We start from the raw sequence: 17,202 nt of genomic DNA, 5'->3' as shown, positions 1-17,202 counted from the left end.
GTTTGATGTTCCTAGAGTTCTTTTTTGAGAGGACAAATTCAGATTCACTCCAAAGACTCTCAGGAAATTTTTCAAAACCACATTACTAAGTTTTGTTTGACCTCATCTAATCAATAAATGAAGATAAAGTTTCTTGAAAATAAATGTTGATGTCAGAAGTGGGATTTGAACCCACGCCTCCAGGGAAGACTGCGACCTGAACGCAGCGCCTTAGACCGCTCGGCCATCCTGACTTCGATATGCAATTGGAACTTAACTCCTTCCATGCTAGTCAGCAGAAATGTTACCATTCCTTGTGATTAAAAACTTGTCACACCACCCCAAAAAAGTCAATAAATAACATTTTTTATATGCGTACTTTTCGTCTGCATTAATTTTTAAACCTCCATTTATTTTGTTTGGATATTAGAAATGTTAGATTTCTCACAAATGCGGTGATGCACCACATTTCTTCAGAAACTACTGTTTGGCCACACAGCAGGGCTTTGAAAGGAAGAGCCCTATTTGGGTTTTGCAATGCATATTTTGCAGGAATACCTTGCAGATGAAATTTGCAGAGTACCAAAACAGCAGAAAACCTCCCAAAGTGACCACATTTTAGAAATTATTTTGCACAATGAGTTAATCAACACCTGCAATTACTATTGTCAGCCTATAGGTGTTTTCACTCTGAACCATCCAGCATTGCAAGTATGCCAGTTTAGTGCCCAGCTTTTGCTTGCAGAGACAAGCAACCCATACATTTTTAAGTGGGCTCTACTCACTGGAGCAATGTCAAATATGTAGATGCTTTGTCTCACCATTAAAGTAGAAACCTCCTATATTTCAAATTAAAGATGACGGACCTGTGTGGAGCTTGTGTTTTTTGCCTTTTTGACTTTGTCCACAGCATATTTTTTAAGGACATTTGTCTCAGTAATGCCTCAGTGTTTCAAAGTCAAACAAGCTGACTATAATCATTCAGCTAGTGTCTGATAAGTGCTGTCTGTTTCAGCTATCAGGTTACCTTTTAATCCTCTTACAGCTAAGTCAATCTGAAATAAAACAAAATAGAGGAAAAATTACTAAAAAACATTCATGTGTTCAAAAGGAAAAAGTTACCGTTTCTCAAATTTTTAACATTTTGTTTTCTGTAGATAGTTAAGATTTTTAGGCCTTTTACATTAGCTGTAAATAATGAGTCCATGTGCTTTGTTTAATATCTCCTTAAAATGGAAACGGTGAAGAAAAAGCATTTTGCTGAAACCTGGGATTGGACCAGGAACCTTTAGATCTTCAGTCTAACGCTTTCCCAACTGAGCTATTTTGGCCATATCTATGCATTTTCTGGGGGGTTTGACACTCTGCAAATGTCAAGTGTCACACCTGGAGGGATATATTATAATTTTTAATTTGACTGTTTTTTGAAGCATGATTTCTATTTGAAACGCCTTCCATTTTGCTGTACATATTTAATAACATTCATTAACTATTTGTGAATGAGTAGAAAAAGACAGCAATTTTGCCATTGAAGTTTTACATTTTCAGTTTGTCTCCATGCACCAGTATAATTCTGACCCTGTGCTTCTAGAATAGGTCATGGTCGCACATAAAACACAATTTGCATGCATAATGTTACATCAAGATTTATTTTTTATGAGATGCAAACAATTGGAGCAAAATAGAGACAAAAATTTAGAGAAAATATTTTATTGATTGTTAATGTTAAAAGTGAGACCATTTGTCCCAAAATGTGCTGAAGCATGTCAGAATGACATGGGCATTTCACATTTTTTAAACTATGATTAACTACTTGTTAAGTTTTTGTTTATTAAGTATCGTTATGGTCTATTGATGTATGAGGTGAAAACTATGAAAGTAGACTTACCAGCAAATCCGTTTCTAGATATATTTCATGACAGCACTGTAGAAGGTTGATTCCCTACCCTAATAGGGACAGAGAACACAAAGGGGTGAAATAGTCCCTCCTCATTGACTGTCCAAAGGATTTTTCTATTGCCAAAAGAACAACAGACATATGCACAAAAAATCTGTTTGATGTTGCTAGAGTTCTTTTTTGAGAGGACAAATTCAGATTCACTCCAAAGACTCTCAGGAAATTTTTCAAAACCACATTACTAAGTTTTGTTTGACCTCATCTAATCAATAAATGAAGATAAAGTTTCTTGAAATTAAATGTTGATGTCAGAAGTGGGAGAAGTGGGAGTCTGCGACCTTAACGCAGCGCCTTAGACCGCTCGGCCATCCTGACTTCGATATGCAATTGGAACTTAACTCCTTCCATGCTAGTCAGCAGAAATGTTACCATTTCTTGTGATTAAAAACTTGTCACACCACCCCAAAAAAGTCAATAAATAACATTTTTTATATGCGTACTTTTCGTCTGCATTAATTTTTAAACCTCCATTTATTTTGTTTGGATATTAGAAATGTTAGATTTCTCACAAATGCGGTGATGCGCCACATTTCTTCAGAAACTACTGTTTGGCCACACAGCAGGGCTTTGAAAGGAAGAGCCCTATTTGGGTTTTGCAATGCAGATTTTGCAGGAATACCTTGCAGATGAAATTTGCAGAGTACCAAAACAGCAGAAAACCTCCCAAAGTGACCACATTTTAGAAATTATTTTGCACAATGAGTTAATCAACACCTGCAATTACTATTGTCAGCCTATAGGTGTTTTCACTCTGAACCATCCAGCATTGCAAGTATGCCAGTTTAGTGCCCAGCTTTTGCTTGCAGAGACAAGCAACCCATACATTTTTAAGTGGGCTCTACTCACTGGAGCAATGTCAAATATGTAGATGCTTTGTCTCACCATTAAAGTAGAAACCTCCTATTTTTCAAATTAAAGATGACGGACCTTTGTGGAGCTTGTGTTTTTTGCCTTTTTGACTTTGTCCACAGCATATTTTTTAAGGACATTTGTCTCAGTAATGCCTCAGTGTTTCAAAGTCAAACAAGCTGACTATAATCATTCAGCTAGTGTCTGAAAAGTGCTGACTGTTTCAGCTATCAGGTTACCTTTTAATCCTCTTACAGCTAAGTCAATCTGAAATAAAACAAAATAGAGGAAAAATTACTAAAAAACATTCATGTGTTCAAAAGGAAAAAGTTACCGTTTCTCAAATTTTTAACATTTTGTTTTCTGTAGATAGTTAAGATTTTTAGGCCTTTTGATCATGATCAGTCCATGTGCTTTGTTTAATATCTCCTTAAAATGTAAACGGTGAAGAAAAAGCATTTTGCCGAAACACGGGATTGGACCAGGGACCTTTAGATCTTCAGTCTAACGCTCTCCCAACTGAGCTATTTCGGCCATATCTATACATTTTCTGGTGGGTTTGACACTCTGCAAATGTCAAGTGTCACACCTGGAGGGATATATTATAATTTTTCATTTGACTGTTTTTTGAAGCATGATTTCTATTTGAAACGCCTTCCATTTTGCTGCACATATTTAATAACATTCATTAACTATTTGTGAATGAGTAGAAAAAGACAGCAATTTTGCCATTGAATTTTTACATTTTCAGTTTGTCTCCATGCACCAGTATAATTCTGACCCCGTGCTTCTAGAATATTTCATGGTCGCACATAAAACACAATTTGCATGCATAATGTTACATCAAGTTTTATTTTTTATGAGATGCAAACAATTGGAGCAAAAAAGAGACAAAAATTTAGAGAAAATATTTTATTGATTGTTAATGTTAAAAGTGAGACCATTTGTCCCAAAATGTGCTGAAACATGTCAGAATGACATGGGCATTTCACATTTTTTAAACTATGATTACCTACTTGTTAAGTTTTTGTTTATTAAGTATCGTTATGGTCTATTGATGTATGAGGTGAAAACTATGAAAGTAGACTTACCAGCAAATCCGTTTCTAGATATATTTCATGACAGCACTGTAGAAGGTTGATTCCCTACCCTAATAGGGACAGAGAACACAAAGAGGTGAAATAGTCCCTCCTTATTGACTGTCCAAAGGATTTTTCTATTGCCAAAAGAACAACAGACATATGCACAAAAAATCTGTTTGATGTTCCTAGAGTTCTTTTTTGAGAGGACAAATTCAGATTCACTCCAAAGACTCTCAGGAAATTTTTCAAAACCACATTACTAAGTTTTGTTTGACCTCATCTAATCAATAAATGAAGAAAAAAGTTTCTTGAAATTAAAAGTTGATGTCAGAGGTGGGATTTGAACCACTTGTAAACGGTGAAGAAAAAGCATTTTGCCGAAACCCGGGATTGGACCAGGGACCTTTAAATCTTCTGTCTAACGCTCTCCCAACTGAGCTATTTCGGCCATATCTATACATTTTCTGGGGGGTTTGACACTCTGCAAATGTCAAGTGTCACACCTGGAGGGATATATTATAATTTTTCATTTGACTGTTTTTTGAAGCATGATTTCTATTTGAAACACCTTCCATTTTGCTGTACATATTTAATAACATTCATTAACTATTTGTGAATGAGTAGAAAAAGACAGCAATTTTGCCATTGAATTTTTACATTTTCAGATTGTCTCCATGCACCAGTATAATTCTGACCCTGTGCTTCTAGAATAGGTCATGGTCGCACATAAAACACAATTTGCATGCATAATGTTACATCAAGTTTTATTTTTTATGAGATGCAAACAATTGGAGCAAAAAAGAGACAAAAATTTAGAGAAAATATTTTATTGATTTTTAATGTTAAAAGTGAGACCATTTTTCCCAAAATGTGCTGAAACATGTCAGAATGACATGGGCATTTCACATTTTTTAAACTATGATTACCTACTTGTTACGTTTTTGTTTATTAAGTATCGTTATGGTCTATTGATGTATGAGGTGAAAACTATGAAAGTAGACTTACCAGCAAATCCGTTTCTAGATATATTTCATGACAGCACTGTAGAAGGTTGATTCCCTACCCTAATAGGGACAGAGAACACAAAGAGGTGAAATAGTCCCTCCTCATTGACTGTCCAAAGGATTTTTCTAGTGCCAAAAGAACAACAGACATATGCACAAAAAATCTGTTTGATGTTCCTAGAGTTCTTTTTTGAGAGGACAAATTCAGATTCACTCCAAAGACTCTCAGGAAATTTTTCAAAACCACATTACTAAGTTTTGTTTGACCTCATCTAATCAATAAATGAAGAAAAAAGTTTCTTGAAATTAAAAGTTCATGTCAGAGGTGGGATTTGAACCACTTGTAAACGGTGAAGAAAAAGCATTTTGCCGAAACCCGGGATTGGACCAGGGACCTTTAGATCTTCAGTCTAACGCTCTCCTATCTGAGCTATTTCGGCCAAATCTATACAATTTCTGGGGGGTTTGACACTCTGCAAATGTCAAGTGTGACACCTGGAGGGATATATTATAATTTTTCATTTGACTGTTTTTTGAAGCATGATTTCTATTTGAAACGCCTTCCATTTTGCTGTACATATTTAATAACATTCATTAACTATTTGTGAATGAGTAGAAAAAGACAGCAATTTTGCCATTGAAGTTTTACATTTTCAGTTTGTCTCCATGCACCAGTATAATTCTGACCCTGTGCTTCTAGAATAGGTCATGGTCGCACATAAAACACAATTTGCATGCATAATGTTACATCAAGTTTTATTTTTTATGAGATGCAAACAATTGGAGCAAAATAGAGACAAAAATTTAGAGAAAATATTTTATTGATTGTTAATGTTAAAAGTGAGACCATTTGTCCCAAAATGTGCTGAAACATGTCAGAATGACATGGGCATTTCACATTTTTTAAACTATGATTACCTACTTGTTAAGTTTTTGTTTATTAAGTATCGTTATGGTCTATTGATGTATGAGGTGAAAACTATGAAAGTAGACTTACCAGCAAATCCGTTTCTAGATATATTTCATGACAGCACTGTAGAAGGTTGATTCCCTACCCTAATAGGGACAGAGAACACAAAGAGGTGAAATAGTCCCTCCTCATTGACTGTCCAAAGGATTTTTCTAGTGCCAAAAGAACAACAGACATATGCACAAAAAATCTGTTTGATGTTCCTAGAGTTCTTTTTTGAGAGGACAAATTCAGATTCACTCCAAAGACTCTCAGGAAATTTTTCAAAACCACATTACTAAGTTTTGTTTGACCTCATCTAATCAATAAATGAAGAAAAAAGTTTCTTGAAATTAAAAGTTGATGTCAGAGGTGGGATTTGAACCACTTGTAAACGGTGAAGAAAAAGCATTTTGCCGAAACCCGGGATTGGACCAGGGACCTTTAGATCTTCAGTCTAACGCTCTCCCAACTGAGCTATTTCGGCCATATCGATACATTTTCTGGGGGGTTTGACACTCTGCAAATGTCAAGTGTCACACCTGGAGGGATATATTATAATTTTTCATTTGACTGTTTTTTGAAGCATGATTTCTATTTGAAACGCCTTCCATTTTGCTGTACATATTTAATAACATTCATTAACTATTTGTGAATGAGTAGAAAAAGACAGCAATTTTGCCATTGAAGTTTTACATTTTCAGTTTGTCTCCATGCACCAGTATAATTCTGACCCTGTGCTTCTAGAATAGGTCATGGTCGCACATAAAACACAATTTGCATGCATAATGTTACATCAAGATTTATTTTTTATGAGATGCAAACAATTGGAGCAAAATAGAGACAAAAATTTAGAGAAAATATTTTATTGATTGTTAATGTTAAAAGTGAGACCATTTGTCCCAAAATGTGCTGAAACATGTCAGAATGACATGGGCATTTCACATTTTTTAAACTATGATTAACTACTTGTTAAGTTTTTGTTTATTAAGTATCGTTATGGTCTATTGATGTATGAGGTGAAAACTATGAAAGTAGACTTACCAGCAAATCCGTTTCTAGATATATTTCATGACAGCACTGTAGAAGGTTGATTCCCTACCCTAATAGGGACAGAGAACACAAAGAGGTGAAATAGTCTATCCTCATTGACTGTCCAAAGGATTTTTCTAGTGCCAAAAGAACAACAGACATATGCACAAAAAATCTGTTTGATGTTCCTAGAGTTCTTTTTTGAGAGGACAAATTCAGATTCACTCCAAAGACTCACAGGAATACATTTTTCAAAACCACATTACTAAGTTTTGTTTGACCTCATCTAATCAATAAATGAAGATAAAGTTTCTTGAAATGAAAAGTTGATGTCATGCCTTCAGGGGAGACTGCGACCTGAACGCAGCGCCTCAGACCGCTCGGCCATCCTGACATCGATATGCAATTGGAACTTAACTCCTTCCATGCTAGTCAGCAGAAAAGTTACCATTTCTTGTGATTAAAAACTTGTCACACCACCCCAAAAAAGTCAATAAATAACATTTTTTATATGCGTACTTTTCGTCTGCATTAATTTTTAAACCTCCATTTATTTTGTTTGGATATTAGAAATATTAGATTTCTCACAAATGCGGTGATGAACCACATTTCTTCAGAAACTACTGTTTGGCCACACAGCAGGGCTTTGAAAGGAAGAGCCCTATTTGGGTTTTGCAATGCAGATTTTGCAGGAATACTTTGCAGATGAACTTTGCAGAGTACCAAAACAGCAGAAAACCTCCCAAAGTGACCACATTTTAGAAATTATTTTGCACAATGAGCTAATCAACACCTGCAATTACTATTGTCAGCCTATAGGTGTTTTTACTCTGAACCATCCAGCATTGCAAGTATGCCAGTTTAGTGCCCAGCTTTTGCTTGCAGAGACAAGCAACCCATACATTTTTATGTGGGCTCTACTCACTGGAGCAATGTCAAATATGTAGATGCTTTGTCTTACCATTAAAGTAGAAACCTCCTATATTTCAAATTAAAGATGACGGACCTGTGTGAAGCTTGTGTTTTTTGCCTTTTTGACTTTGTCCCCAGCATATTTTTTAAGGACATTTGTCTCAGTAATGCCTCAGTGTTTCAAAGTCAAACAAGCTGACTATAATCACTCAGCTAGTGTCTGATAAGTGCTGTCTGTTTCAGCTATCAGGTTACCTTTTAATCCTCTTACAGCTAAAGCCCCCGTTACACACTGCGATATCACGAGCAATATCGCTGAAAAGTCACAGATTTGGTGACGTTACAGCGATATTACTAGCGATATCGCTGCATGTGATACTTACCTCCGACCGGCTCCCCCGTTGGTTATCGCTGATCGCGCAAGAAGCTCCTGGACCATTCCTCGCCCGTCACTTCTTGCGGCGCTTCCTGTGGTGCCGACAAGCGACGCGTGGAGCCGGGTGGGAGGACGCAGGATCGCCGCGTCTGACAGGTAAGTAGTGATCCCTGTCCCCAGCGATGTCGCTGGTGAGATCTGCCTGAGTAGCAGCTCACTAGCGACCACCTAGCGATTCACCAGCGATCCTGACCGCGTCATATCGCTGGTCGGGATCGCTGGTGAGTCGCTAGGTGTAACGGTACCCTAAGTCAATCTGAAATAAAACAAAATAGAGGAAAAATAACTAAAAAACATTCATGTGTTCAAAAGGAAAAAGTTACCGTTTCTCAAATTTTTAACATTTTGTTTTCTGTAGATAGTTAAGATTTTTAGGCCTTTTGATCATGATCAGTCCATGTGCTTTGTTTAATATCTCCTTAAAATGGAAACGGTGAAGAAAAAGCATTTTGCCGAAACCCGGGATTGGACCAGGGACCTTTAGTCTAACGCTCTCCCAACTGAGCTATTTCGGCCATATCTATACATTTTCTGGGGGGTTTGACACTCTGCAAATGTCAAGTGTCACACCTGGAGGGATATATTATAATTTTTCATTTGACTGTTTTTTGAAGCATGATTTCTATTTGAAACGCCTTCCATTTTGCTGTACATATTTAATAACATTCATTAACTATTTGTGAATGAGTAGAAAAAGACAGTAATTTTGCCATTGAATTTTTACATTTTCAGTTTGTCTCCATGCACCAGTATAATTCTGACCCTGTGCTTCTAGGATAGGTCATGGTCGCACATAAAACACAATTTGCATGCATAATGTTACATCAAGTTTTATTTTTTATGAGATGCAAACAATTGGAGCAAAAAAGAGACAAAAATTTAGAGAAAATATTTTATTGATTGTTAAAAGTGAGACCATTTGTCCCAAAATGTGCTGAAACATGTCAGAAGGACATGGGCATTTCACATTTTTTAAACTATGATTACCTACTTGTTAAGTTTTTGTTAATTAAGTATCGTTATGGTCTATTGATGTATGAGGTGAAAACTATGAAAGTAGACTTACCAGCAAATCCGTTTCTAGATATATTTCATGACAGCACTGTAGAAGGTTGATTCCCTACCCTAATAGGGACAGAGAACACAAAGAGGTGAAATAGTCCCTCCTCATTGACTGTCCAAAGGATTTTTCTAGTGCCAAAAGAACAACAGACATATGCACAAAAAAACCTGTTTGATGTTCCTAGAGTTCTTTTTTGAGAGGACAAATTCAGATTCACTCCAAAGACTCTCAGGAAATTTTTCAAAACCACATTACTAAGTTTTGTTTGACCTCATCTAATCAATAAATGAAGATAAAGTTTCTTGAAAATAAATGTCAGAAGTGGGATTTGAACCCACGCCTCCAGGGAAGACTGCGACCTGAACGCAGCGCCTTAGACCGCTCGGCCATCCTGACTTCGATATGCAATTGGAACTTAACTCCTTCCATGCTAGTCAGCAGAAATGTTACCATCCCTTGTGATTAAAAACTTGTCACACCACCCCAAAAAAGTCAATAAATAACATTTTTTATATGCGTACTTTTCGTCTGCATTAATTTTTAAACCTCCATTTATTTTGTTTGGATATTAGAAATGTTAGATTTCTCACAAATGCGGTGATGCACCACATTTCTTCAGAAACTACTGTTTGGCCACACAGCAGGGCTTTGAAAGGAAGAGCCCTATTTGGGTTTTGCAATGCAGATTTTGCAGGAATACCTTGCAGATGAAATTTGCAGAGTACCAAAACAGCAGAAAACCTCCCAAAGTGACCACATTTTAGAAATTATTTTGCACAATGAGTTAATCAACACCTGCAATTACTATTGTCAGCCTATAGGTGTTTTCACTCTGAACCATCCAGCATTGCAAGTATGCCAGTTTAGTGCCCAGCTTTTGCTTGCAGAGACAAGCAACCCATACATTTTTAAGTGGGCTCTACTCACTGGAGCAATGTCAAATATGTAGATGCTTTGTCTCACCATTAAAGTAGAAACCTCCTATATTTCAAATTAAAGATGACGGACCTGTGTGGAGCTTGTGTTTTTTGCCTTTTTGACTTTGTCCACAGCATATTTTTTAAGGACATTTGTCTCAGTAATGCCTCAGTGTTTCAAAGTCAAACAAGCTGACTATAATCATTCAGCTAGTGTCTGATAAGTGCTGTCTGTTTCAGCTATCAGGTTACCTTTTAATCCTCTTACAGCTAAGTCAATCTGAAATAAAACAAAATAGAGGAAAAATTACTAAAAAACATTCATGTGTTCAAAAGGAAAAAGTTACTGTTTCTCAAATTTTTAACATTTTGTTTTCTGTAGATAGTTAAGATTTTTAGGCCTTTTGATCATGATCAGTCCATGTGCTTTGTTTAATATCTCCTTAAAATGTAAACGGTGAAGAAAAAGCATTTTGCCGAAACCCGGGATTGGACCAGGGACCTTTAGATCTTCAGTCTAACGCTCTCCCAACTGAGCTATTTCGGCCATATCTATACATTTTCTGGGGGGTTTGACACTCTGCAAATGTCAAGTGTCACACCTGGAGGGATATATTATAATTTTTCATTTGACTGTTTTTTGAAGCATGATTTCTATTTGAAACGCCTTCCATTTTGCTGTACATATTTAATAACATTCATTAACTATTTGTGAATGAGTAGAAAAAGACAGCAATTTTGCCATTGAATTTTTACATTTTCAGTTTGTCTCCATGCACCAGTATAATTCTGACCCTGTGCTTCTAGAATAGGTCATGGTCGCACATAAAACACAATTTGCATGCATAATGTTACATCAAGTTTTATTTTTTATGAGATGCAAACAATTGGAGCAAAAAAGAGACAAAAATTTAGAGAAAATATTTTATTGATTGTTAAAAGTGAGACCATTTGTCCCAAAATGTGCTGAAACATGTCAGAAGGACATGGGCATTTCACATTTTTTAAACTATGATTACCTACTTGTTAAGTTTTTGTTAATTAAGTATCGTTATGGTCTATTGATGTATGAGGTGAAAACTATGAAAGTAGACTTACCAGCAAATCCGTTTCTAGATATATTTCATGACAGCACTGTAGAAGGTTGATTCCCTACCCTAATAGGGACAGAGAACACAAAGAGGTGAAATAGTCCCTCCTCATTGACTGTCCAAAGGATTTTTCTAGTGCCAAAAGAACAACAGACATATGCACAAAAAAACCTGTTTGATGTTCCTAGAGTTCTTTTTTGAGAGGACAAATTCAGATTCACTCCAAAGACTCTCAGGAAATTTTTCAAAACCACATTACTAAGTTTTGTTTGACCTCATCTAATCAATAAATGAAGATAAAGTTTCTTGAAATTAAATGTTGATGTCAGAAGTGGGATTTGAACCCACGCCTCCAGGGAAGACTGCGACCTGCGACTGCGACAAAATAGAGGAAAAATTACTAAAAAACATTCATGTGTTCAAAAGGAAAAAGTTACCGTTTCTCAAATTTTTAACAGAGACTGCCACCTGAACGCAGCGCCTTAGACCGCTCGGCCATCATGACTTCGATATGCAATTGGAACTTAACTCCTTCCATGCTAGTCAGCAGAAATGTTACCATCCCTTGTGATTAAAAACTTGTCACACCACCCCAAAAAAGTCAATAAATAACATTTTTTATATGCATACTTTTCGTCTGCATTAATTTTTAAACCTCCATTTATTTTGTTTGGATATTAGAAATGTTAGATTTCTCACAAATGCGGTGATGCACCACATTTCTTCAGAAACTACTGTTTGGCCACACAGCAGGGCTTTGAAAGGAAGAGCCCTATTTGGGTTTTGCAATGCAGATTTTGCAGGAATACCTTGCAGATGAAATTTGCAGAGTACCAAAACAGCAGAAAACCTCCCAAAGTGACCACATTTTAGAAATTATTTTGCACAATGAGTTAATCAACACCTGCAATTACTATTGTCAGCCTATAGGTGTTTTCACTCTGAACCATCCAGCATTGCAAGTATGCCAGTTTAGTGCCCAGCTTTTGCTTGCAGAGACAAGCAACCCATACATTTTTAAGTGGGCTCTACTCACTGGAGCAATGTCAAATATGTAGATGCTTTGTCTCACCATTAAAGTAGAAACCTCCTATATTTCAAATTAAAGATGACGGACCTGTGTGGAGCTTGTGTTTTTTGCCTTTTTGACTTTGTCCACAGCATATTTTTTAAGGACATTTGTCTCAGTAATGCCTCAGTGTTTCAAAGTCAAACAAGCTGACTATAATCATTCAGCTAGTGTCTGATAAGTGCTGTCTGTTTCAGCTATCAGGTTACCTTTTAATCCTCTTACAGCTAAGTCAATCTGAAATAAAACAAAATAGAGGATAAATTACTAAAAAACATTCATGTGTTCAAAAGGAAAAAGTTACCGTTTCTCAAATTTTTAACATTTTGTTTTCTGTAGATAGTTAAGATTTTTAGGCCTTTTGATCATGATCAGTCCATGTGCTTTGTTTAATATCTCCTTAAAATGTAAACGGTGAAGAAAAAGCATTTTGCCGAAACCCGGGACCTTTAGATCTTCAGTCTAACGCTCTCCCAACTGAGCTATTTCGGCCATATCTATACATTTTCTGGGGGGTTTGACACTCTGCAAATGTCAAGTGTCACACCTGGAGGGATATATTATAATTTTTCATTTGACTGTTTTTTGAAGCATGATTTCTATTTGAAACGACTTCCATTTTGCTGTACATATTTAATAACATTCATTAACTATTTGTGAATGAGTAGAAAAAGACAGCAATTTTGCCATTGAATTTTTACATTTTCAGTTTGTCTCCATGCACCAGTATAATTCTGACCCTGTGCTTCTAGAATAGGTCATGGTCGCACATAAAACACAATTTGCATGCATAATGTTACATCAAGTTTTATTTTTTATGAGATGCAAACAATTGGAGCAAAAAAGAGACAAAAATTTAGAGAAAATATTTTATTGATTGTTAAAAGTGAGACCATTTGTCCCAAAATGTGCTGAAACATGTCAGAAGGACATGGGCATTTCACATTTTTTAAACTATGATTACCTACTTGTTAAGTTTTTGTTAATTAAGTATCGTTATGGTCTATTGATGTATGAGGTGAAAACTATGAAAGTAGACTTACCAGCAAATCCGTTTCTAGATATATTTCATGACAGCACTTTAGAAGGTTGATTCCCTACCCTAATAGGGACAGAGAACACAAAGAGGTGAAATAGTCCCTCCTCATTGACTGTCCAAAGGATTTTTCTAGTGCCAAAAGAACAACAGACATATGCACAAAAAAACCTGTTTGATGTTCCTAGAGTTCTTTTTTGAGAGGACAAATTCAGATTCACTCCAAAGACTCTCAGGAAATTTTTCAAAACCACATTACTAAGTTTTGTTTGACCTCATCTAATCAATAAATGAAGATAAAGTTTCTTGAAATTAAATGTTGATGTCAGAAGTGGGATTTGAACCCACGCCTCCAGGGAAGACTGCGACCTGAACGCAGCGCCTTAGACCGCTCGGCCATCCTGACTTCGATATGCAATTGGAACTTAACTCCTTCCATGCTAGTCAGCAGAAATATTACCATCCCTTGTGATTAAAAACTTGTCACACCACCCCAAAAAAGTCAATAAATAACATTTTTTATATGCGTACTTTTCGTCTGCATTAATTTTTAAACCTCCATTTATTTTGTTTGGATATTAGAAATGTTAGATTTCTCACAAATGCGGTGATGCACCACATTTCTTCAGAAACTACTGTTTGGCCACACAGCAGGGCTTTGAAAGGAAGAGCGCTATTTGGGTTTTGCAATGCAGATTTTGCAGGAATACCTTGCAGATGAAATTTGCAGAGTACCAAAACAGCAGAAAACCTCCCAAAGTGACCACATTTTAGAAATTATTTTGCACAATGAGTTAATCAACACCTGCAATTACTATTGTCAGCCTATAGGTGTTTTCACTCTGAACCATCCAGCATTGCAAGTATGCCAGTTTAGTGCCCAGCTTTTGCTTGCAGAGACAAGCAACCCATACATTTTTAAGTGGGCTCTACTCACTGGAGCAATGTCAAATATGTAGATGCTTTGTCTCACCATTAAAGTAGAAACCTCCTATATTTCAAATTAAAGATGACGGACCTGTGTGGAGCTTGTGTTTTTTGCCTTTTTGACTTTGTCCACAGCATATTTTTTAAGGACATTTGTCTCAGTAATGCCTCAGTGTTTCAAAGTCAAACAAGCTGACTATAATCATTCAGCTAGTGTCTGATAAGTGCTGTCTGTTTCAGCTATCAGGTTACCTTTTAATCCTCTTACAGCTAAGTCAATCTGAAATAAAACAAAATAGAGGAAAAATTACTAAAAAACATTCATGTGTTCAAAAGGAAAAAGTTACCGTTTCTCAAATTTTTAACATTTTGTTTTCTGTAGATAGTTAAGATTTTTAGGCCTTTTGATCATGATCAGTCCATGTGCTTTGTTTAATATCTCCTTAAAATGTAAACGGTGAAGAAAAAGCATTTTGCCGAAACCCGGGATTGGACCAGGGACCTTTAGATCTTCAGTCTAACGCTCTCCCAACTGAGCTATTTCGGCCATATCTATACATTTTCTGGGGGGTTTGACACTCTGCAAATGTCAAGTGTCACACCTGGAGGGATATATTATAATTTTTCATTTGACTGTTTTTTGAAGCATGATTTCTATTTGAAACGACTTCCATTTTGCTGTACATATTTAATAACATTCATTAACTATTTGTGAATGAGTAGAAAAAGACAGCAATTTTGCCATTGAATTTTTACATTTTCAGTTTGTCTCCATGCACCAGTATAATTCTGACCCTGTGCTTCTAGAATAGGTCATGGTCGCACATAAAACACAATTTGCATGCATAATGTTACATCAAGTTTTATTTTTTATGAGATGCAAACAATTGGAGCAAAAAAGAGACAAAAATTTAGAGAAAATATTTTATTGATTGTTAAAAGTGAGACCATTTGTCCCAAAATGTGCTGAAACATGTCAGAAGGACATGGGCATTTCACATTTTTTAAACTATGATTACCTACTTGTTAAGTTTTTGTTTATTAAGTATCGTTATGGTCTATTGATGTATGAGGTGAAAACTATGAAAGTAGACTTACCAGCAAATCCGTTTCTAGATATATTTCATGACAGCACTGTAGAAGGTTGATTCCCTACCCTAATAGGGACAGAGAACACAAAGAGGTGAAATAGTCCCTCCTCATTGACTGTCCAAAGGATTTTTCTAGTGCCAAAAGAACAACAGACATATGCACAAAAAATCTGTTTGATGTTCCTAGAGTTCTTTTTTGAGAGGACAAATTCAGATTCACTCCAAAGACTCTCAGGAAATTTTTCAAAACCACATTACTAAGTTTTGTTTGACCTCATCTAATCAATAAATGAAGATAAAGTTTCTTGAAATTAAATGTTGATGTCAGAAGTGGGATTTGAACCCACGCCTCCAGGGAAGACTGCAACCTGAACGCAGCGCCTTAGACCACTGGGCCATCCTGACTTCGATATGCAATTGGAACTTAACTCCTTCCATGCTAGTCAGCAGAAATGTTACCATCCCTTGTGATTAAAAACTTGTCACACCACCCCAAAAAAGTCAATAAATAACATTTTTTATATGCGTACTTTTCGTCTGCATTAATTTTAAACCTTCATTTATTTTGTATGGATATTAGAAATGTTAGATTTCTCACAAATGCGGTGATGCACCACATTTCTTCAGAAACTACTGTTTGGCCACACAGCAGGGCTTTGAAAGGAAGAGCCCTATTTGGGTTTTGCAATGCAGATTTTGCAGGAATACCTTGCAGATGAAATTTGCAGAGTACCAAAACAGCAGAAAACCTCCCAAAGTGACCACATTTTAGAAATTATTTTGCACAATGAGTTAATCAACACCTGCAATTACTATTGTCAGCCTATAGGTGTTTTCACTCTGAACCATCCAGCATTGCATGTATGCCAGTTTAGTGCCCAGCTTTTGCTTGCAGAGACAAGCAACCCATACATTTTTAAGTGGGCTCTACTCACTGGAGCAATGTCAAATATGTAGATGCTTTGTCTCACCATTAAAGTAGAAACCTCCTATATTTCAAATTAAAGATGACGGACCTGTGTGGAGCTTGTGTTTTTTGCCTTTTTGACTTTGTCCACAGCATATTTTTTAAGGACATTTGTCTCAGTAATGCCTCAGTGTTTCAAAGTCAAACAAGCTGACTATAATCATTCAGCTAGTGTCTGATAAGTGCTGTCTGTTTCAGCTATCAGGTTACCTTTTAATCCTCTTACAGCTAAGTCAATCTGAAATAAAACAAAATAGAGGAAAAATTACTAAAAAACATTCATGTGTTCAAAAGGAAAAAGTTACCGTTTCTCAAATTTTTAACATTTTGTTTTCTGTAGATAGTTAAGATTTTTAGGCCTTTTGATCATGATCAGTCCATGTGCTTTGTTTAATATCTCCTTAAAATGTAAACGGTGAAGAAAAAGCATTTTGCCGAAACCCGGGATTGGACCAGGGACCTTTAGATCTTCAGTCTAACGCTCTCCCAACTGAGATATTTCGGCCATATCTATACATTTTCTGGGGGGTTTGACACTCTACAAATGTCAAGTGTCACACCTAGAGGGATATATTATAATTTTTCATTTGACTGTTTTTTGAAGCATGATTTCTATTTGAAACGCCTTCCATTTTGCTGTACATATTTAATAACATTCATTAACTATTTGTGAATGAGTAGAAAAAGACAGCAATTTTGCCATTGAATTTTTACATTTTCAGTTTGTCTCCATGCACCAGTATAATTCTGACCCTGTGCTTCTAGAATAGGTCATGGTCGCACATAAAACACAATTTGCATGCATAATGTTACATCAAGTTTTATTTTTTATGAGATGCAA

The 17,202-nt window shown here is 36.1% G+C and overlaps 7 non-coding genes across 7 annotated transcripts; all 7 read right to left on the bottom strand.

Moving 5' to 3' along the window:
* Positions 1-150: 150 nt before the first annotated feature.
* Positions 151-233, bottom strand: TRNAL-CAG (transfer RNA leucine (anticodon CAG)). The gene has a single exon. It is a non-coding gene; the product is annotated as a tRNA-Leu (tRNA).
* A 6,001-nt stretch (positions 234-6,234) lies between these two features.
* TRNAF-GAA (transfer RNA phenylalanine (anticodon GAA)) lies at positions 6,235-6,307 on the bottom strand. The gene has a single exon. It is a non-coding gene; the product is annotated as a tRNA-Phe (tRNA).
* Positions 6,308-9,576: 3,269 nt separating this feature from the next.
* Positions 9,577-9,659, bottom strand: TRNAL-CAG (transfer RNA leucine (anticodon CAG)). Its single transcript has one exon. It is a non-coding gene; the product is annotated as a tRNA-Leu (tRNA).
* Positions 9,660-10,654: 995 nt separating this feature from the next.
* On the bottom strand, positions 10,655-10,727 carry TRNAF-GAA (transfer RNA phenylalanine (anticodon GAA)). The gene has a single exon. It is a non-coding gene; the product is annotated as a tRNA-Phe (tRNA).
* Positions 10,728-13,699: 2,972 nt separating this feature from the next.
* Positions 13,700-13,782, bottom strand: TRNAL-CAG (transfer RNA leucine (anticodon CAG)). The gene has a single exon. It is a non-coding gene; the product is annotated as a tRNA-Leu (tRNA).
* Positions 13,783-14,777: 995 nt separating this feature from the next.
* Positions 14,778-14,850, bottom strand: TRNAF-GAA (transfer RNA phenylalanine (anticodon GAA)). Its single transcript has one exon. It is a non-coding gene; the product is annotated as a tRNA-Phe (tRNA).
* Positions 14,851-15,716: 866 nt separating this feature from the next.
* TRNAL-CAG (transfer RNA leucine (anticodon CAG)) lies at positions 15,717-15,799 on the bottom strand. Its single transcript has one exon. It is a non-coding gene; the product is annotated as a tRNA-Leu (tRNA).
* Between the last annotated feature and the right edge of the window lie 1,403 nt (positions 15,800-17,202).

Source organism: Dendrobates tinctorius, unplaced genomic scaffold (assembly GCF_039654945.1).
Source record: "Dendrobates tinctorius isolate UK_male_01 unplaced genomic scaffold, ASM3965494v1 ptg000350l, whole genome shotgun sequence".
In the NCBI taxonomy this organism is placed as follows: Eukaryota; Metazoa; Chordata; class Amphibia; order Anura; family Dendrobatidae; genus Dendrobates; species Dendrobates tinctorius.
The sequence above is the reverse complement of the archived record's forward strand: the minus strand, read 5'-3'. Positions and strand labels throughout refer to the sequence as shown.